The sequence below is a fragment of the Podarcis muralis genome, chromosome 1 (assembly GCF_964188315.1).
Source record: "Podarcis muralis chromosome 1, rPodMur119.hap1.1, whole genome shotgun sequence".
Lineage (NCBI taxonomy): Eukaryota > Metazoa > Chordata > Lepidosauria > Squamata > Lacertidae > Podarcis > Podarcis muralis.
In genome coordinates, this window is record NC_135655.1 from 66,892,241 (window position 1) to 66,909,738 (window position 17,498).

Genomic DNA, 17,498 nt, shown 5'->3' on the forward strand with positions numbered 1-17,498 from the left:
GATACAGGCAACAGGACTGCAGCGCCCTGGGGACGGACGAGGCTGATGCAAACTTTCTAGGGCTGGGTTGCGCGCGCTTTTGGAGAGTTGGTGCTTTCCTCGTGAAATGGAGGAAATAACGTCAGGTCGTCCTTTTTTATTTTATTTTATTTTTTGCACAGAGAAAGCAAAATTTAGAAATACTTGCACAAAGATGCACAAACAAGCCACGATTCAGAGACGCTCAATCAGACGTAAAATCGAGACAGCAACCTGGAAAAGAACTGCAGTTTGTGATCCGAGTATTGAAGAGCAGGCGACCTGCTCGCGATAGTCCATATCGCGTGCCTTTCTTGTCCTTGTGACATCATCGCACCCTTGTGGAAATGCACTCCCGGGGAGCTGTTGTAAATCACTTGCAATTAACTGTTTGAGTTCCACGTGGAAATGAGAGACATTGAAATGTGCAACACACGGGGGAAATGTTTGCCACGGGCACTTTCTTGGGGGCGTAGAACAAAGCATATAGTGCAATTCTAAAAATGTCTACTCATAAGTAAGCACCACTGCGTTCTGCGGGACTTAATCCCAAATTTATAGGATTATGCCCTCAACCAGGACCATTATATTCTGATGCCATAGAATATACATGTAATGGAATAGTTGCCCCTCATATACAATGCACACCTTTGACATTATGTTCCATCTGGAGTTAAAACGTTTTTTATTCATGCGAGCATTTACTGGAAATTAATAATGGGCTAACTGTCCTCTGCTCATTGCTTTATTATGCAGCTTGCTGTATTTTTTTCTTGTATTTTTATTTCATTGTTGTACACCACTTTGGTACTTTTTAAGTGCAAAGTGGTGTTTATTAAAAGATTTATAAAAAATCAGTATCATACCAAGAAAATCAGAACAGTTGTGTTATTGCAACGTTCAGTTGCCATCCTAAAAATATTTTTTTCTCCCTGTCCCATTGAGATTTTTCTCTGTTCCATATCTGGCACAGGCTTCTAAAGCAGAGTTTATTAGTATGGCTAGAACAGTTGCCATTAAAAAAAAACCCCTTCATAAATACCTAAAACTTAGGAATGTTGTATTTATTTATTTTATTTATTTTGTATTCTGCCCTTCATCCGAAGATCACATGGTGGTTCACAACATAAACATTGAAAATGAGAACACAAAATGCATAATAAAGCAAAAGCAAACCAATAACTCTTCCCCCAAACACATTTAAAAGGCCATAGAACACGTTAATCAGTCAGTGTTAAATAGAATGGATATCCTTATACTTGTTACAGAATAGTGACAAGCCAAACATCCAGAGCAGCCTTTCTGCCAGGATAGATGTTTATGGGAGAAATGGAAAGGGAATAAGGAGGCAAGATAAGACATGTCTCTCCGCCAAAACAATTAATATAGGAAGCATGCAGTCAGTATACATGCCCAATGTCATCTTGGAAACGATTCCTTAAGAAGTCTCCCAGTATGGGAGGCTGCTAGGGTAGACGGTCAGTTTAATTCAAGATAGTTTCTTCTAGAGAATTACTTAGGAAAGTTATTCTAACTTTCATTCCTCTGATCCAGTGTCCCCTTTCAACCTCCCTTCTGTTCCCCATCCATTGTGCTTTCAACTTCTCACTTAGGCTGCATCCTGTAAATGATGTTTTCTCTTCCTCATCACTTTAGCCTGCCCCTTCTTGGAATTTTGTCCCTAGATCTGCTCTTCTTGGCTTCCCCTTGGTAGAGTACCTCCTGGTGCAGCTGGATTTGTCATGACAGCTGTGAAAGAACATATAAGTTCAATGTTACAAGCACAATAGAAAAAGAAGCTCGCCACTCTGAAGTGTCAACAGCTATTTTCTCCTTCCAATAACCCCCAAATTCCAGACTTCTGTTTCCCCATCCACAAATACAATTCTCCTTCGGTGATGACAAAACCAGATCTTTGTTGTTTAACAAAAGTTCATCAGTTGTACAAAGAAAGTAGCAAACTCAGAACATGATTAAAACAAAACAGTTCAATGTTGCAACATCCAACATTCTACGCTGCAACCATAATAATAGAACTGTAGGGCACTACAGAAATGGTACCATTTACAATTCAACTCAACCCTTTAACACAAAAGTAGCATCCCCCTCTCCGCTTTCATTGTTCTGAATTGTACACCTTCAGTGACGTCCAGTATTTAACCACTTCATACTTACACTGGTGTGCTGCACCGCACACAGTGCCTTGTAATCTGCTTCCTAATTATTTGCAAGAGCAGCAGATGCAGCCTAAAAGAAGTCGGGAGACAAGGGAAACATAAGAAAATCAGGTGGAGCACATGCAGACAGGCCACATGCAGCCTGCCAGGCCCCAGGAAGTCCAACCCACTTCCCCCCACTTTAGCAATTTTAGCTGCATCAGAATTGCGAAGTGCAGGAGCAAATGTTACATTCTGAGTGAGAGGGAAAGTGTGTGAATGAAAGAGTGTTGCCTGAGTGTGTGGTTGTTGAATGTGTGTTTCAGTACACGTGCCCACCACTGCCACCCACACCCCCTGGCATGTGGGACACTCTCAAGTGACCCCCCAGGTGCAAAGAAGATGCCAACTCCTGACATAGAAGAAAACACAGAATAGAATCATTCCAAAATACACTAGATGGGAAATACTGTATGATGATCCTGTTGGTGATCCTTGATCTCTCAGCTTCTTTTGAAATAATCAACAAGTAGTCCTACTTGGATGGCTGTCTTGGGGGATGCTGATCTGCCCCATGGGTTCTCCAGTGTGGGGTGCCATAAGGATCTGTTTTATCCCATATTCAACATCTACATTAAACCACTGAGTGGAGCCGTTTGGAGATTGAGATTGTGTTTTCAGCAAATGCAATTCTATTTCTCCTTTACATTGGCAGGTGTGGTGGTAGAGGTGCTAGACCAGTGTCTGGCCCCGCTGATGGACTGGATGAGAGCCAATAAACTGAAGCTCAGTCCAGATAAGGCATTGTACATAGGTGCTTCCTTTGATCAGACAGCTGGGGTTCAACCTGTTCTGAATAGGGTCATACTCCCCCTAAAGGAGCAGGTCACATTTGGGGGTACATTTTGATCATCCATTACTGTCACTGGAACCCTATGTGGACAGGTATAGCCTCGATTCTATTGTCTGCACTCTGGTAACTTTCAGGTTAGATTACTGCAATGCATGGGGCTATCTTTGAAATGGGTTTGGAAATTGCAGCTTTTGCAGTGGCCAGATTGTGGCAGGAAGTAGGTTTGATCATATAACACCAATTCTGGCCCAACTGCATTGACTGCCAATTAAGTTTCCATGCTCAAATCAAAGTGCTGATTTCAACCTATAAAGGCTGATGTGGCTCAGGACCCCAATACCTTAGGCATTGCCTCTCCACACATGAACCCACCCAGACACTTCATTTATCATCTAAGGCCCTTTGTGTGCCCCCTCTGAGGGAGGTGGAGAGGGTGGCACTATGAGATAGGGCCTTTTCAGTTGTAGCTCCAAGACCTTAGAATGCTGTCCCCAGAGAGAGATGCACCTAGTCCCATTGCTATCAACCTTGAGGCACCAGGTGAAGATGTTCTTATTCACCTGGGCATTTTTGCTCTTAATTGGTGTTCATCTTTTATGTGGTGTCATGAACTGGCAGGACAATGGGGAGGAAGAAGAGGATTCTGGGGGATGGAGTATAGCCAGGACTGGGACAAACCAGGACAAGCAGGGCATGGGGAAGGAAGTACTCACAGGGTGGCGGAGGATGGTGATGGGATGAGGGTCAGTGTACAAGAACCAGAGCATCAGGACCCATCACCAGAGCCAGAGGGGCCCCCATCTCCATGAACACGGTGGACTCTGAGGAGTGGGGAGCAGTGGAAGGGGTGCTCTAGGAGGTTGAGGCAGGCAAGGGCTCACAGCTCAGTTACCTTGTCTAGGTAAGGCTTGATAGCTTTGGGAGAAGGTATATGATACCTCCGTTGGAGTAGGTTTTGAACAGGTGAGGGTCACATGCCTCATCAAGCTCAGATGCTGCAATCAGCATGCAAATTCCAAAGGGAAGCAGAGCAGAGGTGCTGTGTCTGCTCATCTGCCAATTGTTAAGTGTGTGTGCAGGAGCCAAGCCCTGTGACCAATAGGATTTTGCAGGACTGGGGCCTTCCTAAGTTTGTTCTGAAGAGGCAAGGCACGGCCTCACAGGTGAGGCCGATTGGTAACTCACTGCACCTGGTGGCAAGAGCTGGGAAGGGATATAAGGTCAGCATTTCCCTTCGGCTCATTGCTACAGCAACACGCTTCCTGCCTTGGGTTTCTTGCTTCCTGATCCTTGAACCTCGGCTTCTTGACTACCTGCTTCTTGATCCTCGGACCCTTGACTTCTTGACTCCTTGCTTCCTGACCCTCGGACTCTTGGCTTCCTGACTCCTGGCTTCTGGACACCTATTCCTGCTCCCACCCCACCATCTTGCCCCTCGTCCTGACGTCCCCTGCCGGGACTTCAATCGCCTGTGAACCAGACTGTGACACCAATGTTGATGGACCTAAGCTTGGAAGCTCTAAGGGACAGTGTTTTGGGTTTGACTCTGGACTGTATCTTAGACTTCAGACTTGGCTACTTGGATTGACTCTGAACTGTGTTTCTTGTTTCCTTTGCTTGTGTGGACTGACCCTTAGGCTTTGAACTTTGGACTTGCTGGCAGGTAGGCCAGGGGTTCAGGATAGGGTGGGAGACTTTGTCTTTTTTGTATTTTTGCATGCTGAGCACTTTTAGTTAACTATGTTAACTATATTTCAAATTCGTTACTGAATGCTTCTTTAAAAAAGTTGCTTTGAGACTATTTTGTAGTAAACAATAAAGATAAATACAAAGAATGATTAAAACCAACTAAAATATTCAAGTGAGCACACTTTCAAGTTCTCCAGAGTTCATCAGACTAGAATGTTTTTGAAAGCAGAAAGTTGATGAGGGATTGGCGGGTGGTGGTGGGGGGACTTGAATCACTGTTGTAGCTAGATCAGTTAGATGAACTGTAGGATGAAAATTACAATTCAGTGTATCTTGACTCTACAAAGGATCAGCCCTTGGGTTTTTTGTTGCCCCCAACAATTCTAGGTGTAACCTAGTAGATCCGTGAGGCTTAATCATTATTTATATGAAGAACTTGGATTGTCCCTAATTTTCTCTTGGGGGTGAACTGGGGTCAAGCAAAGTTTGGCAACACAAGCCTCTGACTTATGGAAAGCCAAATTAGCCTTGGCTACAAAAGGAGGATTGATGTGAAAGGCAAGCCTGTCTTCATCAGAAGAAATGCGGTCCTTTCCCTACTAAGGCTCCTGTATCCCTTAACTTCTTGATGGAAGCATTCAATGAAGGAGGGTCCATGGCAGCTTTCAGGACTAAGGAAAAGTCCCAAGTGCAGCAGCATCAGTAAAGTGAATACATGTACAGTGGTACCTCGGGTTAAGTACTTAATTTGTTCCGGAGGTCCGTTCTTAACCTGAAACTGTTCTTAACCTGAAGCACCACTTTAGCTAATGGGGCCTCCAGCTGCCGCCGCGCCACCGGAACACAATTTATGTTCTCATCCTGAAGCAAAGTTCTTAACCTCTGAAGCACTATTTCTGGGTTAGCGGAGTCTGTAACCTGAAGCGTATGTAACCTGAGGTACCACTGTATTATTCCTATATGTATTTATTTGGCATTTGCTCCTAATAAAATGTTTGATGTAAGGGTGATGGTGGGGGGATAAGAATAGTCTAATTTCAAACTGCCCCAAATGTAACTGAATAGCCTGAGAAACAAGTGAACAAGGAGTCTTCCATGAATTTCTGTAGCAGACAACCTGCTGTGTCTGGGTCCCAACTAGAGAAAATCTCCCTTTCCTAGCTAGCTAAGAGTGGGTGGGTGATGGGGAACATCTTAAGGAAAAAGCGGTGGAGATTGAGAGCAGCAGAGAAGCCTTGCTTTTCTTGAAGGCAGAACCAGAGGTAGTGAACATGGATGGAGACTTCTCATAGGACTTTCTGGCCTTGCCTTCAGTGGGTGGCTGGGTGGGTTAACCCTTTACTGAGTGCTCTCCCTCCAGGCATGTGACTGAGAATATGTCTACTGTTCAAGGGGTGGGTCTTTCAGTCTTGGACTAACTGCACATTATGGAAAATATGTTTGGAAACCCCAAGCCATTTTTGAAGTCTCCAGAAGAGACTATGTAGCGCAGAGAAACAGCAAGGTGAAGAGGGTTTTTGCGTACTTCCCTTCTCCATTCTTTTCCCTGCTTCATCTTGCTCTCTGCTAAGCCCCTTCCCCTCCCTACGCAGGACTTCAACTTCACGTTTCTACATGTTTGGAAACCCACAAGGGGGAAAATATTCAAGGTGTGATTTGGATAGGAAAAGCAGCAAAGAATTAGAGGCTCCCTTGCCCACAGTACTTCTTTGCTTTCTAAGCTTCCTCCCACAGTGGCTTTTCTAAAACGAAAAATGGTGTCAGGTCTTTGTACGCACTTGATGTGAAATAGGCTAAGGTATAGATGCATGCATGCCATACATCAGGCATAGGCAAACTCGGCCCTCCAGATGTTTTGAGACTACAATTCCCATCATCCCTGACCACTGGTCCTGTTAGCTAGGGTGATGGGAGTTGTAGTCCCAAAAGATCTGGAGGGTTGAGTTTGCCTGTGCCTGCCGTACATTTAAAGCATGTGGGCTCCCACAAAAAAAATCCTGGGAATTGTAGTTTATTGAGTATGGGGAACCATAGCTCTTTGGGGTAAACTGCACTTCCCAGAATGATGGGTGTGGGGAGTGTTTCAAATGTATGTAAGTGGCATGCAAACACACAGATTAGATTGGAGATATAGCTTATATTGGTCAGAGCTTTAGCCACCATCTGACAAACTCATTTTTAAAATTTACTTGGAAGGAAGCCAAATTGATTGCAATAGCCTTACATCTAAGTAGGCATGTTTAGAATCGCATCATCTCCTTCCGTGTCTGGAAAAGGGAAGAATCTGGTGGCTGTAAGCTATTTGAGATAGGTTCTGACTAACAGAGTTATTCCCTGACAGAGATTTCTGGCAATTGGTGTAGAGCTATTGTTAGCCCCCGCTAAGGACAAAATTGGCAGTGGTGCTTGGCACAGCAGAATTAACCACCCTCACCCAATATTGGTTGATGCTGGTCTCTGCTACTCATCCTGACATATGTTGTTCTCTGTGTGTAATTAAAGGGCACAGATAGTCATCCTGAGTAAGATTAGATTGTTAGCAGGACAATTTCCTTTGTATATAACTACTTCTGAATTAGATAACTTTTGTTGTTGTTTAAAAATGGCATTCTTAGGGCCAAGCTAGACAAAATAAGTAACCAGTCTCCAGTTTTAAACTGAAATGTACTATGGAGAGATGGCTATAAATTTTATTGGAGTGGTGAGTGACGGTGGGTTTCCAAATCATGCTTTCCAAATCGTGAGGGGAAAGATAAGGTGTTTCCCATATAGTTTTCCCTGAGGGCAAAACCTGTGAGGAAAAAATCAGACCTGCCTGGCACTCTGAGATCTCTCACACACACACACACACACACACACACACACACACACACACCACACTCTTATTTTAAAAGAGGGTTGTGGAGAAAGCAGACTATCCTTAAATTTCATCTAGTTTGGCCCTAAATTGTGTTTTATGTGAAAGAATTGTATAAACACAAAGTTAAAATATTTATATACTATTTCCAGTTGCAGTTCAGTTTGATTTATCCCAATATATCAAATTGTCCCCATGTTGGGGAGCACCAAATTTGCAGGAGAAAAGCATCCAGATTGGTGTTGTTTGAGGGCAACATCATGTGGACTATGCAAATTTTATGAGAATACAAACAGCTGCAAACACACAATAGGCTCTGGTGAGAACAAGCCCTTTCTACTTTGTACAACATCTAGCCTGATTCAGTGTCCTGGATAACTTGAAAGTACACACACTGTTTTGCAACATTGTGGTTGAGCCTAATAAAAATATTGTTCAGCTGTGTACTGATACAAAGTTTAACTTTTCTTGCCTGTTCTTTTTTGCAGTGCTTGCTTTATGTTGCTTCTGAGCTTCAGAAAGTGAGCAACTCCACCAAGCCCACTTGCATTAACTCAGAATAAACCTCAGACGGGGACAAAATCAGTGATACGATGTTAAAGCATCTCAGTAGAAATCAATTTGATTCACTTCCGGTCTGAATATGGCACTGTGAACATCACCTCCCCTCTGCTAAATATATTCTGGACAACTGTACAGTATTACCGGATTAAGTGAGCAAAAAACTTCACTAATCAGGTAATTTTCTTTGTTCTTTTACTTTAACGTAAAGATGGCCAAGCCTAATAATTTAAATAATGGCAAGTGAACTTTTTATTGAAAACATCACAATTAAATGCTTGAGAGCAAAGGTGTTCCATGCTGTGGGTTCCAAGTAAATCTCATTTGCTATATACAGATAAATTGGGTTTGAAAAGTTGTCTTAGCAGGCAACCTAAGTTACTTATCAAGCACCATCCATTCACATGGAATGATGATGACAATGGGAATATATGTGTGTGTGTGTGTGTGTGTGTGTGTGTGTGTGCTTAAATGCTCTGCTAAGTATCTAGAGTTCCTTTTTGTGTAGTTGCCTGCTGTTAAACATGAGGTGTTCCTCCCATACAGAAGATTGAAACTACTACCAGTATATTGTATCAGTAGTGGCAGAATTTAATGTGTTAAGAAAACAGACCCAGAGTTAGGAGGGGATAACATTTGGGAACTGATTCAGCAGAATAATAAGGACAAAGACACAGAGCAGGGGAGGAAAAACAGACATGGCCAGTAAAAAATGGTGAGTTATATTCCGCCAGAGTGACCAATTGAAATAATTGGCTTTGACAGCATAACTCACCTGTTGGGGGAAGGAAGCACATGGACTTGATGCTACCTGAATACTGGAGGTGGTTCAGAAAATTAGTCTGCATGTAGAAGAGTGTTTCTGTGTTAGATTTAGGTGGTGCTGTTCAGAAAGTTCGCAATATGTTTACCATTCTGCTCCATAAATTTGAGGAAGGATTAGGCAGTGAGTTAGTTTAGATTTGATCCTGACAAAAACTAACTGAACCGGACAAACTAGATACTTAGGATTTGTAAACGATTGTGCACTGCAAATCTGATATAGTAAGAAAATTAGTGACAATAGCACAGAGGGTTTATATTTCATTTAATCTAGGAGGTGGATTAGAAAACAGCAACCATGTTGGGAAAACTGGAAGGAAAACTGCTAACTGCCATTATGGAGACAGGCACTGCTGGAGCGATGAAGCCGAGGTAAACAAATAAAGGCTTTATCTAACCCAGAGTGTAAATACAGTTCAGCAGTGGCACAAAATGCCAAGGAAGTTGTGGGTTGTCCTTCCGTTTGGGTTTCTAAGAACTAATTGAGATAAGACAGAAGCCTCTGAAACTGATCCCATATACTGCCAGTCCCGAAATATTTATAATGACCACCATGCTTATAAATTGCTTACCACACGGACTGGTCCAAGTATGTGGAGAGCCTCCATGTCAGTACACATGCATCTGTGTTGACACGTTCCGTGCAGTCAGAGCTCTAAGGCAAGCAGCTTATAGATATTACAGCTCCTGCGTGGGATCGTTTTGGGAAACGTCACCGAGAAAGCCTTAATGGGCCTAGAGTAGGCAGTGGGTGATCATCTGCCCGTTAAGTCTAACACATCCTACTATGGGAGGATTTTTAATCTAAGCTCTAGATCTGATTTTGTGTATAAAAAGTAGCCTCAACTTATCCCTAATTTTGTGGGTGTAATTTTTGTGCTCATAAATTATTGCATCCAGTGTAAACCACAGGTACTGCCAGTGGTTTCTGATGTCTAACAGCTTGTTAATTCACTCAGCAAATTACTGTTCAATTCATTGTGGTTACAGAATTACAGGCTCAATTTATTAGAGGTCACTGCTGAAAATCAGGTGCTAAATGAGCTTTGGATGGGAGCATTTTAATTTAATTAAATGTCCAGTGGAACGGAGCCATTTCAGAATCCTCATTGCTGATTACTGCTTTGCTCAGGTTATCCTGGGTGCCTGTGCACTTTGCTTCAATTCCAGCATTTCCTCTTCAGCTTCTACAGTCGGAAAAAGTTAGATTTATTAATAACCATGACCGTAGGTACATGGTCATACATAAATTTAGTAGAATTTGTTTGTTGAATTTTCATCCTGTCCTTCCTTCTAAGTGCTTGGCGTGGTATGCTTCAACTGATTCCATTTTATCCTTGGAAACAATGCTGTAACACAGTGAAGTTGAGACTTACTCAGTGGCCAGAGGTCAATCAGTGATTTTAATCGGCTTGACAGGGGAACTGAAGAACCCAGGTCTCCTGGTCTAATTACAACACTACCCACTGAACCATACTGACTCTGCTTACGAGTCACCTTTAAACCTAATATAAGTGCTAAACAAATATCATATTTGCTACTCTGAGTAAGCAGTCTGAGTAGTTCAAACTAAGCAAGAGCACAGGGCCAGCCCTGCTATTGGGCAGATTGAGGCAGCTGTCCCAGGCAGAATGTGCTGGGGAAACAGAGCACTGATGAGTTGCTGGAGGACAGAGCTGTGTGTACTACACAGCCTGCCCTGCACACATTAAGCTAGCCAGCTACCCTCAGGTGTAGTGGGTGATGCTCTCTCCTCACCAACACAGTTAAGAAGGTTAAGTCCTACTCTACCTCACTAAATGATGAGTGCCACAGCAGAAGTTACTGTAAGTACCAAAGGCCTGTGTAAATACCATAGTCATGTCTTAGCCTGGCGTTTGAGTAAAATTCAGTTGCTAGCCTGGTTGACCTCATTATGAGCAATCTTGCAGCATACTATCTTTTGTCCTTTGCCTCAAGCAACAAAACATCTTAGGCCAACCCTGAATGGGCATATGACTGTATAATATAATAGGATTTTGCTATTATTTTGCTACTATTCCCCCCACCCCCAATATTACCTTTCCCAATTCCTCTTTCAGCTCTCTGTGCTTTTCAATGGTCAGGTTAATTTGACTGGGTCCACCTTTGCCCATTTCCCTTGGGAAAGTGGCACGTGCCTCTTCATTTTCTGACTATCTCTCTGCAGAGAGTGGCTAATTCAGAGGGTGGGGGAGAGAAGTGATCGGAGGGGCAGCACCCACAGCACTTGCTCAAAAGTCCCAATGTGTCCAAAGGCCTAAACAGTTAGCAGCCCCTGTAGAAGTAGATGGCAATTCACATGATGCATGTTTTGGCTGCAAGTGTGCAACAGCAGTGCAGGAAGACCTACTAATTGTTTTCTTACAAAGGTGCATTTGTGAAACATGACTTATTGCAACGTTTAATTGTACAGCAAATAACAATTAATATGTAATTTTCTAGGAATGGGTTTTAACTTGCTTGGTTTCCATAAAGGCTGCCCCATAAATTCAGGTTATAAATCCCTCCAAGGTAACAGATGTTTGTTAAATGTGCCAGCTTGATTTGTACAGTAAAAATGGCTTTTAGAAATGTTTAAGCAAGCTGCTTACTCACACTCTCATCTTTCTCTCCTCTGCTTTTGACACCCCCACCCCCTCCCCCGGTTTCCACCCTCTGCACTCCACTCAGCTCAGAAATCTCTGACGACCTTCTCATTGCAACCTCGAAAGGTCTCAGTTTAGTCCTCATTCTTCTCCTCCTTTAAACTTTAATTTATGCAATTGATTACTCTTTTCTGCTTCACTCCCTTTATGGCCTTTGTTATCCTTTGCTTAGCTGGTTCTCCTTCTACCTGTCCAATGTTTCCATTGGTGGAAGCTCTTCCTCTGCTTTCCCTCTCTCTTCTTGCTGGACTGATCTTCTCTCTTTCTAATCTTCACACTGTCTCTGGGTGTCCTTATTAAACCCCATGGCTTCCAGACTTTCAGTACCACCTCTATGCAGATGACCCAGCTCTCTCTCTCTCTATCTATCTTTGAATTGTTGCCTTCCCTCCAATATGACATCTCCATCTTCATCTCTGTTGTCTCTGCTTGGATGCTGTTCTGTCATCTCAAACTCAATATGTCTGTGAATGAATTTCTCTGTATCTGAAGAAGTGTGCATGCACACGAAAGCTCATACCAAGAACTAACTTAGTTGGTCTTTAAGGTGCTACTGGAAGGGGAAAAAATTTTGTTTTGAATTTCTCATGTTTTCTCCCAAGCCCTCTTATCCCTGAACACTTTCCTTATCCATTGACAGTGATAATAACCATGTTGTTGAGCAAGCATATTACATTGGTTTTATCATTTAGCCCTTGTTCCTTTATTTTCCACATTCAGTCTGTTGCAAATTTATGTTGTTTCTCCTCCATTTCAAAAACTAAAACCCCTCCTTTTTGTCCTCTTAGCAAAACCTCTCATTCATCTGACCTGGTTATTTCTCACCTCTCCTGTAGCAATCTTCTCTCTCATCTTGCATTGTCTCACCTTGGTCCCACACATCCATCCAGCATTCTGCTACCAAAATCATTCACATCCCTCATCACTCTGATCATGTGGTATCACTCCAATAATACTTACACTGGCTTCCTGTCTGCTTCCAAATCCTGCACAAAGACTTAATCTTTACCTTCAACCCCCCCCCCCCCTAGTTTTGGCTCTGCCTTCTTAGTATATAATAAAATTGCAAAGCTGTCAGCATGATGCAGTTCATACGGCTGCCAAGAGGTGCAACATAAGAACAGAACAGCAAGTAGGTGCTGTGGACAAGCCTAACAGGCAGGTGGGTGACAGGGCAAAGCAAGCGGGTTGCATGGGTAGCAGGTGGCTCAGGTGAGCCACAAAGGAACAGGCAGGATAGGCCAGGGCAGCTACCCAAGAAATGTCCTGAGGCTGCCAACCTCACACCTTAATTGAAAGGTATCATGTTTGGGTTGGCACTGCCTGATTTGAAAGTTCTGTCCATGATGAAGGCTTTAAAACATTTGAAAGGCTCCAGGTTGTGGAAGACTGATTAGGTTGGGGAAGGGATTCCCAAAGACCTACACAAGATTCTCCCTTATGGCACATGGTTTTTGATTCATCTACTGTAAGGAAAGAAGCAGAGGGTTTTCTGACAGCACTGTGACCTCATGCTCATGCTCTGCTCCTTTCCCTGAGGACAGGGATGGGGAACATGTGGCCTTCCAGCTGTTGATGCATTGCTGGCCAGATGGGATTTAAAGTCCAGCAATACCTGGAGGGACACAAGTTCCCCAAGCCTTACTTTGGAAGGGCTCCTGGAAATTATGAAATCAGAATCTGAGTGTATACATAAAGAGCAGGAGCAAACAGAGATAGTAGACCAAAGCCTCAAATGTGGGGTGGAGAACAAGATGGTCCTGAGATTGTCCTGAGCTCACAAAACAGACTGTAGCCAGAAAGACTTGGCATTCACAGCAATCCTGAATTTTCATGATGGGCCCTGTAGTGGCAATTAGCTTTCTGTTGTATAATATTATGGTTATTTTTATACCGAGAGGTACTTGAGGAAGGCTTGCTTCATGATCTGAAGTGAAATTGAAAATAGTTAAAGCAAAATTAAACAGCATGTTCACAATATCCTGTATGTTTGGATTATTTATTTATATATATATTTTAAAAAAATTCCCCTGGCATGCTTTCCTTCTAAAATCCCTAGAATAATGTTGGGGTAGAATGTTCCACCCTCACATGTTTCTTTTCCCCCCAAATGCCTCTTCAAGCTGGTATTTGTTGACCTATTGCACCACCAGTGCCATCTGTTCGAGAGTGACATTTTCATAGATTTTGGCATGTGATAATCTAGAGCATAGACCTTGTTCAGTTGCTGCAACTGCTTAGTGACAGCAGGAACAGAGATTGCTCCAATGAAAGGGTGCAGGGAAATTAAAATTGTTTGGCAATTCCTTGTAGGGCACTCTCCCGCCTCTTGCTTACGCATATCTGAATTTGATATAGGTGACACCTTGCAAGTCCATTTCAAAGTGATTGCCAACTGTTGTGAGTCTGCTTTGATTAGGAGATGTGACACCAAGTTAGGGACACCTAGAGACAGAAAGCTGAAGCCTTATGACCCTATCCTGCTCTCCAGATTTTGCTCACCAGATTTTCTTTAGAAAGGGGTCTTGTTTATTGAGGGCCACGAGTCCCCAAAGCTGTAATTCTCCAGGACTTACTCAGTTTTATTTTGTCACTATAGTCAAGCTTTCAAAATGGGACAGGCTTAAAATCTCCCTTTCTCTGTCTTAGCAGAAGGCTTAAAAAAAAAAAAAAAAAAAAAAAAAAAACCCCAGCCACTTTGCTAACCTGCTGCAGGACTGAAAAACACATTTTAAAATAATAATGTTAAGTCCTCCCAGTCTAACCACCCATGGAGCAAAAATGGTTTCCTTAAAATACTACTACTACTACTACTACTAATAATAATAATAATAATAATAAATTTACAAACGAGAATACTTTGTGTCTGGTGCTGCTCACTCGCACAAAACAGCAGTGAAAGTAAAAGAAGCAAGAAGCAAGGCTGCTCAAGGAACGCACTCCTAAGGCTTGGCTGGGTAGATGCAGCCTTCAATGAAATAGTTCTGAGCATGCTCAGAATAGATGCGTGATTCTGTTATAGGTTAAGACGATCATATGCGGCTGTTCATGAAGCAGTCCTGACTCCGTAAGTTGCTGTGCTTGATTGTCTTCATAATAGCAGATGCGGTTGGAGCCTTCAATAGGGGATCCCTGACCATTAGGTCCAGTCGTGGCCGACTCTGGGGTTGCGGTGCTCATCTCGCTTTATTGGCCGAGGGAGCTGGCGTACAGCTTCCAGGTCATGTGGCCAGCATGACTAAGCCGCTTCTGACAGAACCAGAGCAGTGCACAGAAACGCCGTTTACCTTCCCGCCGGAGCGGTACCTATTTATCTAGTTGCACTTCGTGCTTTCAAACTGCTAATTTCAGGCAGTCTAAGCAGTCACATGGGAAGGACCTCTTTGCCATAGCTATACTTTTAGATTAGTATCTAAGAGAGCTGATTGGGTCAAGAACAGGAGATTGACAGAAATGGTTGCTTCTCTGAGTCCAAATAGAAGCATAAAAGGTGTTTGGGACAGGAAAGAGTGTATGGTTGAGATTTTGAAGGGATTTTTTATTTTAAACTGCCTGACGTTCTCAATAGGACCCAACTGGACCACTGTTGATGGCTTGGCTTCCAGTACTATGAGTATTGTAGGAGACTGCCACCCCCATTTCAAGTTATCTCTAGCACACCAGTCACAGTCTCGTCTCCCTTGCTGTTTGTGGGTTCTGCCTTCTCCATTTAAATCTTGGAGTGGGGAGCAGATGCCTCATCGGTAGCTTCAATGCATGAGCATGAACACAAAGGCACCATGCAGTGTGCTGCTTGCCAGTTTGCACACTGCACCTATTCAAGTAAATTTTGAGCTGTTGATAACATATTGGCATCTGTATTTTCTTGTATATCTTAAAAGAAGCTATTGAACTGTTTTCCAGGATAAATATGTATATACACACACATCTATACATAATGCAGCCATTAAGAAATAAGGAGGCAGAGCTTTGTAGTTTGAGCCTATGGTATGCAGCACCTCAGTTCTAGGGGAAAAGCAAAGAGGCCCTTACTGTCAGTTTCCCCCCAATATTAACCATTTAATGCATCCCTGAATCTGTATGAAAGTTGTATCTGATAAGGGTGTGCAATGACCACAATATTTACCTTCTATCTTTGGAAGCAGCTTAATCTTTTTCAGATATGCTCTGTGGCCTTTCTATTTGAGTTATCATTTGGGTCTGAAATCTAACCTGTTAATTCCAAAGTTCTGTCCCCCCCCCCAAAAAAAAACTATAATGGGGAATCTGCAGCTTTTGTCTACCAAAAGTATACAAATTTTTCAGGCAAAGAAGACCCTCCAGAGTGGATTAAACCTGCCAAATTTCAAGCTGAGGAAGCTGAGCTTCCAAAGACCTCTGCCTGAAACTTTGGAATAGCCTCTGCCAATGAGAGTACTAGCTTATGTGAACTAGGACTCTGATGTTTAACCCATTGAAATCAGTGGGACTTAAAAATTGCCTAATTTGGCTCCTTTGTGCTCTCCATTTCCAACCATAATGCAGCCAGGAGAACTCTGAAAACACGAACCAATGGTCGTCATATTTTTAATGTGTACTTTATCATGTTCCTTTGCCACATGTCTAATGTAAATATTGCAGAGGTTCCTTGATACCTCAGGCCCAAAATGTAGCAAGTGACCTGAGGCTCAACATTCGTACTCGGGAATTTTCTTGGACCACCCTGAGACCTGCAGGTATAGGGCGGTATATAAATTCAGTAAATGATAATGATAATAAGGGGCTGGGCTGTGATTTCATGTAGAGTTATAATTGTTCAAACTAAAGTTGAGCCAAAGTATTCATTGTAAGCTGCCCATAAAATGTTATGTTATGGTATAACATAAATAATGCTGAAAATCAGTCAAAAGGGTGGGTAAACATTTGTGGCACCTTTTTTACCCCACAAAGAGCATGCTCCTCATTTTGACAACTTTGGTCATCTTCAGGGAAAGGGCAATAATGTCCATGTGGGGCATTCAGTTGTCAAGGGAACCTGGTCACCCTCACGCCTCTGTTTTGCACTAAAACTACCAGGGCATGGAAAAATAGGGGGCACTGGTCTGGTTGCTTTGGCAATAATGAATCTTTCTTCCTCACGCATGTGACTACTTGGGTCATATCGTGTGAAAGAAATGGAAGAAAATGCACCAAGGTATGTAGAACGTGCCATGAAGAAAATTGAAAGAGGTGTGTGCAAGTTTTTCAGAGGCCTATATTGCAATCTTTCCAAAATTGCTGTATTTGTGCTGAAGATGTTCATAACTTCACACACTGACACAATTCTGCTCCTACCACTTTTGGAGCTGTAATTCTTCGACTGCCACTCAAAGCAGAGATCTCTCAGAATACTCCAGTTTTCCTTCTTTGAACACAAATGCCCTTCTTCCATTTCTCTTTTATTTCCCCACAATGATTGAATGAAAATCACTCAAGGCAGTCATAAATTGGAAGGATATGAAGGCAAAGATCAGTAGCCTGAGATGTGGCCTGGCCAGCTAGTTTTTCTACAAAACAGCAGTGGGGGTTCACACACAACCCTGACTAAAAACATTTCTGATCCCTTCATTTCTGATCCCACCCAATGTTTGATGTCAGAAGAAGCCCTGTGCAAGGACTTCCGCTCATGCAGTGGGGCTTTCCCCCTGAAATTGGCTCTGGGATGGTCATGGGAGCCTCCAGAACATTGTGCCAGGGAGCGGAGGAGGGAATCATGCTAATCTGTCAAGCTGACATGCTTGCACTGATGGGACCCTCAGAAGATCAGGCATTGAATTCATTCCCAGGACTCCTCCAGATAAACCAGTCTAGAAGGAGGCTAATATTATTCTGTATAACAATCATGAATAATGTGTTGC